We start from the raw sequence: 10738 nt of genomic DNA on the forward strand, positions 1-10738 counted from the left end.
CGGGTGTCCAATTTTAGTCGGAGGCGCCTTTAACGCCCCTCACCCGGATTGGAGGTATCCGACTGCAGGCCCTCGTGGTAGCCGTGTGCGGGATGCCTTCAATGATGCCCTATTTGTTCTGCTTAATCACCCTGGGACAGCAACACGGCCTGTGCGTCACATACTTAGTGCTGCCTATGCTCCAGACTTGACGTGGTGTTGGGCGCGGGAACTCCGTCATTGCACATGGAGCCAGACTGCTGGGGAAGTGATCACCACCCTATCATCATCGGTCTGCATCCCTCCCGTCTCCGTACTTTACGCCGCAAATGTTCTGTGATGAACTGGGACAGCTTTCGCTCATGTCTCGACAGTATGTCTTCAGATTCGTCGTCACACCTTGTTGACCATACACAAAGAGCACTAAACAGGGCTACAACTACTACCTGGATTGATGTAGGTCGACCGGCACCAGATCTTGGCCTGCTTAACTTGTGGGCAGCTCTCCATCAAGCTGAGCTGGCTGCTACGCGAGACCCTACTTCGGGGCAGGCACGTACACGACTGAATTATCTTACTGCGAAGACTCGGAGATATGAAAGCGATCTCTTGCGATGCCAGTGGCATGCATGCTGTGAACAATTTTCTGATAAATCCTCGAATGCCTCGCTCTGGCGAACGTTTCGGGAAATGGAACACGAACGTCATTCTGCTGACGCAGCAGCAACAGCATTCTTTGCGGCTAATCTGTCGCCGGGCGATTTCGCCAAAGAATCGGCTGGAAAATATTTCCCAAAAGAGGATATATTGCCTCCTTCAGCCGCAAATTTTAATTTCGCAGGTATCCCTGCAGACGCATGGAAACTACCATCTGCTGCCGACGCAGAGGGAATTACGAGTCCTTTTTCGACGTCTGAGCTGCTAGCTCAATTGACGAAGCGAAACGGAAAACAGCGCCCGGCCTGGACAAATTTCAGTGTGAGGTTTGCAAGAACCTCAGTGCTGCTGCACCCCTCAACTACCCAGGCAGCACACCAACATCGCACCAACCTTGGCCCAACGTCAACAAAAATTTGTACCAACATTGGCGTAACGCGGGTTGTTTGAGAAATTACTACATTTTTATATATTGGTCCCGCTTATATGCCAACATTGCACCTGTCTTGGCACTGCCAACGTAGGCTATCAGCTGGCCGTGCCCCTAGTGTCACGTATTGGCATGCCACTAGTATTCATTGGCACATTTGACACTGGCAATAAACCGGCTGTGCCGCTAGTATCACATATTGGTATTTATTGGCATGCAACAAGTATTCATCGGCACACGTGGCATTGGCACTGCCACTGTTAAGCCACCTTTAGTCATGCAGTTATTTCACCCTTGCCCTCACTGCTGCCATTTGCTTAACTGTCACTCTGACAATAGTGGTTTTCTTATGCAGTCATTTCCCAATACCACCTTGCATGTCATCTCCCTAAGGAGCCATAAAAAGCATGCAATGAAATGAGGCAAGGATAATATTTTCCGAAAACATTTTGTTGAGAGCTCATATACATGTACATGCCACAAGGACATCAGAGGGCCCAAATGCAGTGCAGGAGGCATTCGGTACAGGGTTAATATGGGAGAGGCTAGTAGGTGTAATTGGAAACAGGGCACTAGCAGCACATTACCAGGTAGTGCAGGTAGAGGTGATGGGGTGCAGTGTGCATTGGTCATGATGGAAGGGGCTGGACATGTTGAGCAGGGTTGATGCACTATAGCCTTGTAGTGCGAGAGGTGTTGCAGGAATAGGAGGCTGAGCATGGGTGCATTCCAGGGCAGTATCCACCATGGATGGAAAATGGCAGTGGACTGTGTCATGCATGATAGTTGGCAGTGAAGGGTCGATGGATCAAGTGTTGAGGTTGGGGGGGGGGGGCGGGGGAAGCGCATGGCCGAGGTAGTAAGCTGGGCACCCCGCAGGAAACAACCATTCAGGAACAGTTTGTTGAGGATATTGGCCCGTGGGTCTTACAAATGTCATCTGCACAGAAGACAAGCATATATCACCATAAGATCTAAACTCACCTTCTCAACATTTATCCAAACAAATATTTGAAGTCTGGGTGCTCTATACGATTGAGTACAAAATACAAAACCCTGCTAGAGTAAAACCTCTGATATCCCGATCGAAAAACACGACAGAAGGTTTTGTCGCACGACTGTCGCACGACAGATTTTTTTGTCTTGCGATAAGGTCACCTGTCTTGTTGTTTGTCGCACGGCAGAGACTGTGTCGTCGGTTTGTGTCTTGCGAGAGAGGCACCTGTCGTGGGGTCTGTCTTGCGACCGAGGTATCTGTCGCAGATTTGTCTTGCGACAGACTCCTCAACGCGCCGCTGTCTTGCGACAGAGGTACCTGTCGCGGTTTCTGTCGCGGGCGAGCCTGCCCCTCGCGGGATCTGTCGCGGGCCTGTCTTGCGACATCTCGCGACAGTACCTGTCGTATTGTGAGACTTTTTCGTAGATGTGTCGTAGATTTTTAATTCGATATGTGTCTTTTTATGGCGCGATTGGGAGGCGCAGTTTTGATAATTCTTAGCTGGCAATCAGCGCGATCGACTAGATGATAACGCGATCGAATATGCTGCAATTTACGTACATATATATACGCGCGCGCCGAGTCTGGCATGCGCCTGCTGCTAGCTGCGTTTCGCGCGTAATCACGCATGATCGAATAAAGCGCTTGCGCACTTTGCAGATAAGCTTGGCGACCTGCGTGGGGCTCCGCGATATATACGTATATACGTACGTATACGTGGGTGGCCAAAAAAGCGCGCAGGCTTGAACTGGGGGATGAAAGGGGAGCGCAGCCGGCTACGAAGCCGACGCCATGCGCGACGCGAAACCCAGGAACGGCCGGAAGAGCAGCGCTCTAAAACATATGCCCGGCGCGGAGGACCTGGTTGCACGCATGCACTCGATTGATCCGTGACTATATGTATGGTTATACGTACGCGTACCACGTCGCCTGGAAGCGGTGTTGGCAAGATATGGTGCGCGCCTCTACGCATATGCGCGCTGAAACATTTCGCGGATATGCGCTGCCATGAATTGCAACTCGGTCATGTTCCGGGGCGCGTCCAGGCTTGGACGGGCGAGACAATCCATATGGGCTCCCACAGAAGAAAACCGAGACCATAAATTACCTTGATATATCGGAATGAATGCAACATGCAGTTCACGCTCCAAAGTCGTCTCCCATTTATATACGCGATCGATCGATGCACATGCTGCAAAGCTTGCAGGTGATGCATTTGAGTTGCGTTATAATTAGTCGGTTTAGTGAACAATATATTCATCGCACGCAAATGTGTAACCGCGCTCTTTTTATATGACACGTACGTAATATACCAGGAAGATATCTCTTCTGGTGTAGTGGCGGGTAGATGTGCTTGCAAAGTCATTAAGCAATGGACGTTCGCTCGCTATGGCGGTTGTATTCGAGTGTTCTCGGTCTTGTTGTGCACTTGAGCACAGTAAATCCTGTTCAAGTATGGAACTCGGTGTTTGTCCCCTCTGTCCCGAACCCGCTGCAATGGTGACATCTCACACGACGGATTGGGGGCCACATACAGCTCTGTCTGTTAGGGCTGGCACGCCGGCGCTAGAAGGTGACCAGCGCCTAACCCCTACATACATGCGACCACATCTATTTAGTCAGTTGAGCAGGTATGCATGCTCATATCTCAGAGTTACGAAGCACAACACCCTGGCAATATATAGTGCAGTGGGGGAGTCTGAAAAGCAGCCCTCACTCCCACAATAAGTATACAGTCAACCTTAGCAGAACAACATACAACAGCAATTTTAGCATGCATAAGGCATATTAGAATCCCTTCACAAGTCATAATATCTGATACTATTGAACCAATTCAAAGCTCATGTGCATTAAGTTAATGTTGCACCTTTTCAACCTATCTGTGTATATGCACTACTTCTTTCACAGAAAAACTGAGACTTGGTGCTAGCATGCAAACTACTGTGCCTGCAAACCATTCATTACTTTGTGAATGAACATTGTATGCCACTGTATGACTACAATGGGACATTATGATATGCAAAATACTGCAGAAGTCATGCAACATGCTCTGATTCTATGGCGTCAAACAGGGTGAAGTATTCCTAATAAAATATGCCAACAACAATGGTCATCACAAGAAATTGTGCACTTTATTTATATGAAATAGATTTTCAGAGACAGTCATACATCTATATGAATCACAATTAGTACAAATGTGTGCAAGAGATTAGCTCACAAACATTTGAAACAGTTTGCATACAAAATAGCAATAGACACATTAACATGTATACCTGCTGTAATTGGTTTCACAAAAGGTAAACAATAATGAGCAATAAGCATAACAGAGTACCAGGTGCCTGAGGTAACACTACTCACTACTGCTACAGACACTTGCAGTCTCATATATATCTGGCCTGCAGCATTGTATATATTGACATCCAATGTCATCCACCTAGTACATTTTTTCCGAGATGGCAGTGTACAATTTGGCCCAAGAAAAGGAAAACAACACCCACTGAAATTGCCACCTTCCTGAATATAGCACAGTCCTAGCTTCATTTAGAAGGATGGGTAACAATGCACGCCCTATGCAAGAGACGTGGAATCTGTGGACAAGAGGATAAAGTACAGTCAGGTGTCAGAATTTTCCAATTTGCTACTTTAACCACGAGAACGCCAGACGTTTTTGGCAAAGGCTTGCCATCGAAGGTTATGACTGAGGAAAGCCAATGAGGATCATTGTAAAAGACTTCTATGTTGCTGAGTCAACTGCGATGACTTGAGGTAATATTCATGTGGTATGAGAGGGGAAATTCATTTCCATTACTACTCCATGAAACCATCTGCTTCGATAAAGACGTGACTGAGCAATGGCTCACCGACAATAGGAGCAGGAGCCTTCTCCGGTTCTTAACGGAAAATAATTTACACGAGATTTTGCAATACGCTTTATGGCAAGCTTGCGTAAAAATAAAAAAAAAAAGTTGAACCCAGAGGAGCACGAAATACGTTTTTTTTTTAAATGCAAAAGTTGCTCCCAACCTGGGCCAAAAAACTAACAAGAGTAAGAACAGGTAGCATTACAAAGGCCTTGGTGAGGTGCCTATACTGATGCACACAAAATTTCTTTCATCTGTTATAATGTCAGCAATCATTATAATGCTATAATGTTAGCTCTTTTGAAGAACTTTGAATTAATTTGGGCTGTATATGTTGAGGTGCTTGGCACAGTACAGTCATAGAGCCTATATATAAGGTGTGTTGAAAGGAAGAACTCAAGTCTTTCAACCAGATTCGACTCCTACCCACAATGCCTGCGTCTAACAGAAGTGCACGGCACACTCGCTGCTAGCGTATGCCCCATGTCAGTCTGAACATTTGACTTCTTAGCTCTGCAGATATAAACCCGTGGGGCTGCTATGTATGCTGCGTCACTGCATCACTGTACCAACAAACAGACACATAACACAAATGTCTCACTGAAGGTCAGCACTGCTGCATCAATGACCACATATCTAAACACAACTTAATCCAAGAATGCAACAGTTTTTAAGACTGTATTAAATTTGTATAGTCCACTGAGAGCAATTTCAATAAAAAACTCCTGAGATAAACATTAACAGGTTCACTTCCCATAATTTGATGGAAATACATCAATTTTTTCCTGGGATAGAGTTCCTTTCAGTAAAACATAGAAGCGCCAAAAAGTACTCGAATGTACACAGGGAACAGGATGAGCACTTCTTTAAGTGGAGAGCATCATTTCCTCAAATACTTCCCACATATAGTATGTCATAACAAAAGACAGCAAAACAGTTTACTTCAAGTATTTCCTCAAACCTGAAAGAGCTGTCCACGTGTCTAGAACTCGCTAGTACTTTCCGAGCTGACGTTCTGAGGAAGTGTTCAAATTTCATAACGAGTGCTCTGCAGCTTCTCTAAATGAATATGATAGTTATATGCTGCTATATGGCACTGAGACACGAGCATTTTCAAAATGATGCAAAAGGACACTATTAAAATTATTCCATACCTCTCAAGGAGAACCTCTGAGTCACTTTAGGACATGAAACTTCAAGAACAAACAAGCCTTTTACAGCAGATAATCAGATGTGAATGAAGTTTCTGCAAGCCTAGCTTCAATCAATCTTATAATTGTTTGGTATGTCACAGATATATGACGCCTCTCCAATGTCAAGCAAAATGCATTGTGAATCAACATCTTCAAGCGAGTAAAGGGACATGTTGCGACCTGGAGGTGGAAGTTTGCTGCTATGTATGTAAGTGATATTTCTGAATGGAGGCTCAGAAATAACCAATTTCTGGCACAGCAGAGCAACTTTTTGGACATTCACAATGAATGTACAGATGTCATTTACTATGCAGTACTCTCCATCAACCATTTTCAAACAGTATGAACAAGTTTTCAGTGCCCGACTATACCGAGTGCTGTAAATATGAAAACCTTTAGCTTCGGCTCTACCATAACATGTAATGCTTGGCACCACTCCATACTCTCTTAAAAACATTCCTGCTACAGCTTCTTCTAAATGAGCAGGCCTCAGAGGGGCTCCAATACATGAGGATTAGTTACTTCTCTGACATGAAAGTTGATAATTTGATTCCGTCTTTGAGCTAAAGATGAAGAAAGCTCAACCAGCCTGGTTGAAGTTTAGAGCCAAGATTTCATTACACAGCGCTCTGCTATTTGTAGCGGGACACCCTGTGCAGCTGTCACAAGTTTTAGAAGTTGACCATATCCATTTTCAAATGGGAATGTAGATGTACCCCACAAAGGGCCCAACATCTCCACACTCTTTGCCAGATGTAAAAGCTGGTGCACATTAAATGTAGCACTGCTTTCTCCATACAGTGAACAAATTCTGTTTACAAAGCATGAGAGAAGCTGGTCCGCTTCCTGAAGGTCAGCAACGCTTACAGAAGTCTGAAGAAGAAGAAAAATGCCTTGACAAAGCAGAGAAAAATGGGTGACATATCTTGAAGGAATCAAACCCGATAAACATGGTAGAGAATAGTATAAAAGCCAGAATAGCCATTCAGTGGCTTTCCAGTTCTTGCGTTCCGAGACTGGCCGTGGCAGGCGACAAAATGATATTGGTGGCCTTAATAACTTAGTGCGCCTTTCCAGTTCACGGAAGTTCCGCCCAATGTGGAAAGCCTTCCCTACAGCACTGAGCCATAGCTCAGTTACCTGCTGCGTAACGCCCTCAAGCACACAATGCATAAGGTCTGGTGGCAAGCACCACACAAGATTGAAGCCTTGCAACTGATTGAGTGACGACGGCCCTTTAACCCCATGAACTGGCAAGTCTTGCTCGTAGGCAGCCCGCATATCCTGCAGCATACCGCTGTGTGTGCGCAGAGCTGCTGGCCTTTCTCCAGGAATGTACCGCAGGGTTCCTGAGATAAAAATGAAAAATACCAATATTCAGTACTAGAAGATGCTGAAACTACAGCAGACGCGATACATCAGAAGCGAGCTATAGATTTTAGGAAAGTCTTTAGTTCACTTCTAACCAGAACCACATCTGGTTCGAGCTAGCCCAAGTCCTATTCTATATATTTCACGATACCAGTGCACAATTAAATTCAAGAGAAGCATTTCATCATCATCATCAGCCTGATCATACCCACTGCAGGGCGAAGGCCTCTCCCATATTTCTTCACTTAACCCGGTTCAGTGCCTGTGCTAGCTGCATCCACTTGACCCCTGCAAACTTCTTAATCTCATCCGCCCACCTAACTTTGTGCCGCCCCCTGCTACGCTTTCCTTCCCTTGGAATCCAGTTTGTTACTCTCAGCGACCCTCGGTTATCCTCTCTTTGCACTACATGTACTGCCCATGTCCATTTATTCTTCTTAATTTCCACTAGAATGTCGGTAACTTGAGTTATTTCTCTGACCCACTCTGCACGCTTTCTATCTCTTAATGTTACCCCTACCATTTTTCGTTCCATAGCCCTCTGGGTTGTTCTCAACTTAAGTAGAACTCTCTTGGTTAGCCTCCACGTTTCAGCCCCATAGGTGAGTACAGGCAAGATGCGACTTTTGTATACTTTCCTCTTGAGCGATACCGGTAAGCTGCTAGTCATAATCTGCGAGTGCTTGCCAAATGCGCTCCATCCCAATCTTACAATCTTATTCTTCTTGTTATTTCCTTTTCATGGTCCGGATCTGCGGTTACTACCTGTCCTAAGTAGACATATTCGCCTACTACTTCCAGTATTTCGCTACCTAATGTAAACTGCTGTTCCTTCCCGAGGCTGTTGAACATCACCTTAAAGAGAAGCATTTAGAGCAGTTGAACAGTGATGTGTAGGCATACAGAGGGGCATTAGGAAGAGTAAAATTGGCTGCTGTCAGTCTGCAATACCATGCTTTATATGCTTGCGGCAGCTGAGATCTGTTCAAATAAAATGTGTAGATAGTGAATATGAGTGCAATTACTGCAACAACCAATTCATGGATTACAAATAAACTTTTATATACCTGGGTGCATTTAAATATACTTATACTGCCCCCTATTTTTCATACACAGAATGAGCTTACTGCATCAACAGGCACTGCAAAACAATGACCATACTGCATTCCAAACATATTTAACACAAAAGGCTAAGGCAGTATATGCCTGTTTAAAACAGTGTTGAAAATTTTTAATAATTGCAATGTTTGCTTGCACCGGGATACCTACAGCAGCGACACAAAGCTGCATTTTCATGAAATATTGACAAATTGTCGGGAAAACAATATATGCTGCTCTCTCTGTACTTTGTAAGACTATGATAACTGCTCATTGTAGCATGATTAGACATTTACCAAGTTTCTCACAAATAAATCTAATTTTCCATAGGATTATTTGAACCTTTTTTGGGGAGGAAAAGCACATGCTGATTATTGAAATTTGTTTTTCATTCCAAAATTATAATATAGCTAACTTACGTTCGACAACAGTTCCTTCCTCGAGGCACCAGGAGCAACCGAAATAGCCATTAAATTGCTTCATGTTCAGCAACGCAGCTCTTGCTGGTGAGTCCACTGAGCAGCACGTCACAAACACCTTTGAAAGCACAGTTTCTTCGCCATGCCGCCACGCTATCGACCCGATGTTGTTGAAAGCATCCACAAATGTTTTCATGAATAAGTGCTGAGGCGGATGCTTCTTTGCGAACCACAGAGCTCCTATGATGACATTTTGAAAACGGACATTAAAAGGCAATTCATTAATAAGGAGTTGAATTGGCCACACACTCGATTTGCTACATCTGAATACTGGTGAGCCGTCGGTGTTTATAGTGACTGTAAGGTCACACCACTTGGCATTCATGCGATGTCTAATACTTCGGTATAGGCGGCCATCAATAATGTCAGAGTATGTACCGTGTACAGCAGCAGTAGCTTCCTTCAGCCTTGCGTACAATGCTTGCGAGCAGCCTGAAATGACGTTGTGCAGTTGATCTCTCAAATTGAAAATCAGGAAAAAGCACCCTTTCGCCATTAAAGATCGCACGGTTGGTTTAACTTGGCAGTTGTCGCACGTGAAGGTGTGTGACGTTTCCTTCCTGTCCTTGGAGCCGAAATATTTAAAACAAATTTCACAAAAATAGTGGACTTGAAGAGAATTCATCTTGCCTTTCCATAACTTCCTGAAGAGATACTTCGTATCTGGCACAACATCGGCTCCACAAAGAGTGTTAATCAACTTCAGAAGACCCTCAACCTGCGACCACGAAAGGCCCGCATAAACGACGTACGAGACAATGAGCAAAATGGCCTGGGCTTTGTTGATGTTATTATTGGGCAGGGTTTCTCTGGAACAACGCGAAAAGTATTCATTAGCATCATCGTCGTGCGATGCCGGGTCGTCGCTGTTGTCATCGTCTCTTTCTTCATCGTGCACATCGAAAGGTGAGGCGCTGCCAGTAGCGCCGGGACTATCATCCTCACTGTACGCGTCTTCAGATGCATCAGGCGTTTCATTTTCCGAGCCGGGATGGTCGGAGCCATGGTCAGAGCTACCACAGACACCGTTCGCCAGCACGCAGTCGTCGGATTCGCTCTCTTGAGACGCTGGTTGAGAACCCTTGAGCTCTTGGTACCGTCGAGTTTGCCTAGGTACTTCACGAGATGCCCCAGGTTCCATGTACTGGCGGTACCGCTTAGGTTGCGGCGAACTCATAGTCAAGTATCACTGAAATGCGTAAAGCACGCAAGAAACACCCCGGTAATGCACACGGCAAACTGAGGCCGGCCAGCTTAGATCTATGCAAGTTTTTCCGACAGGCAGTGTGTCGACAGTGGGGGCCTTCTCCTTTAAAAAAAAGATTGTTCTTTATATGAAGGTATGCACCATTCTAATCTTGAGCCATAAATAACACCTAGATATTCTACCTGGGGAATCGGATTAGAACGATGGGATGGCAAAATGTGCAAAGGAGCATCCGAAGGAAATACAAGCAGGCCGCATTTCCAATTTCACACCACTGTAGTAGTCACTGCCGCGTACGGAAAAGACTGCTGTGGAGTAGTCGGTCTTGGAGACCATAATGGGGACGGCGCGTTGGAGGCGTTTCCCCCGACATCCGCGAACAAAGTGGCGGCACTACAGTCGCTCACTTCTGAACTCTATTCTTCCCGTAATTATTTCAAAAGAAATAAAAACAAAAACAAAATAG

At 45.3% G+C, this 10738-nt stretch overlaps 1 pseudogene; it reads right to left on the reverse strand.

Annotated features, from left to right (window-relative positions):
• Positions 1 to 6606: 6606 nt before the first annotated feature.
• Positions 6607 to 9889, reverse strand: LOC146182753 (uncharacterized; annotated as a pseudogene).
• Positions 9890 to 10738: the final 849 nt, after the last annotated feature.

Source organism: Amblyomma maculatum, chromosome 7 (genome assembly GCF_055883805.1).
Source record: "Amblyomma maculatum isolate TAMU_Amacu chromosome 7, ASM5588380v1, whole genome shotgun sequence".
NCBI lineage: Eukaryota > Metazoa > Arthropoda > Arachnida > Ixodida > Ixodidae > Amblyomma > Amblyomma maculatum.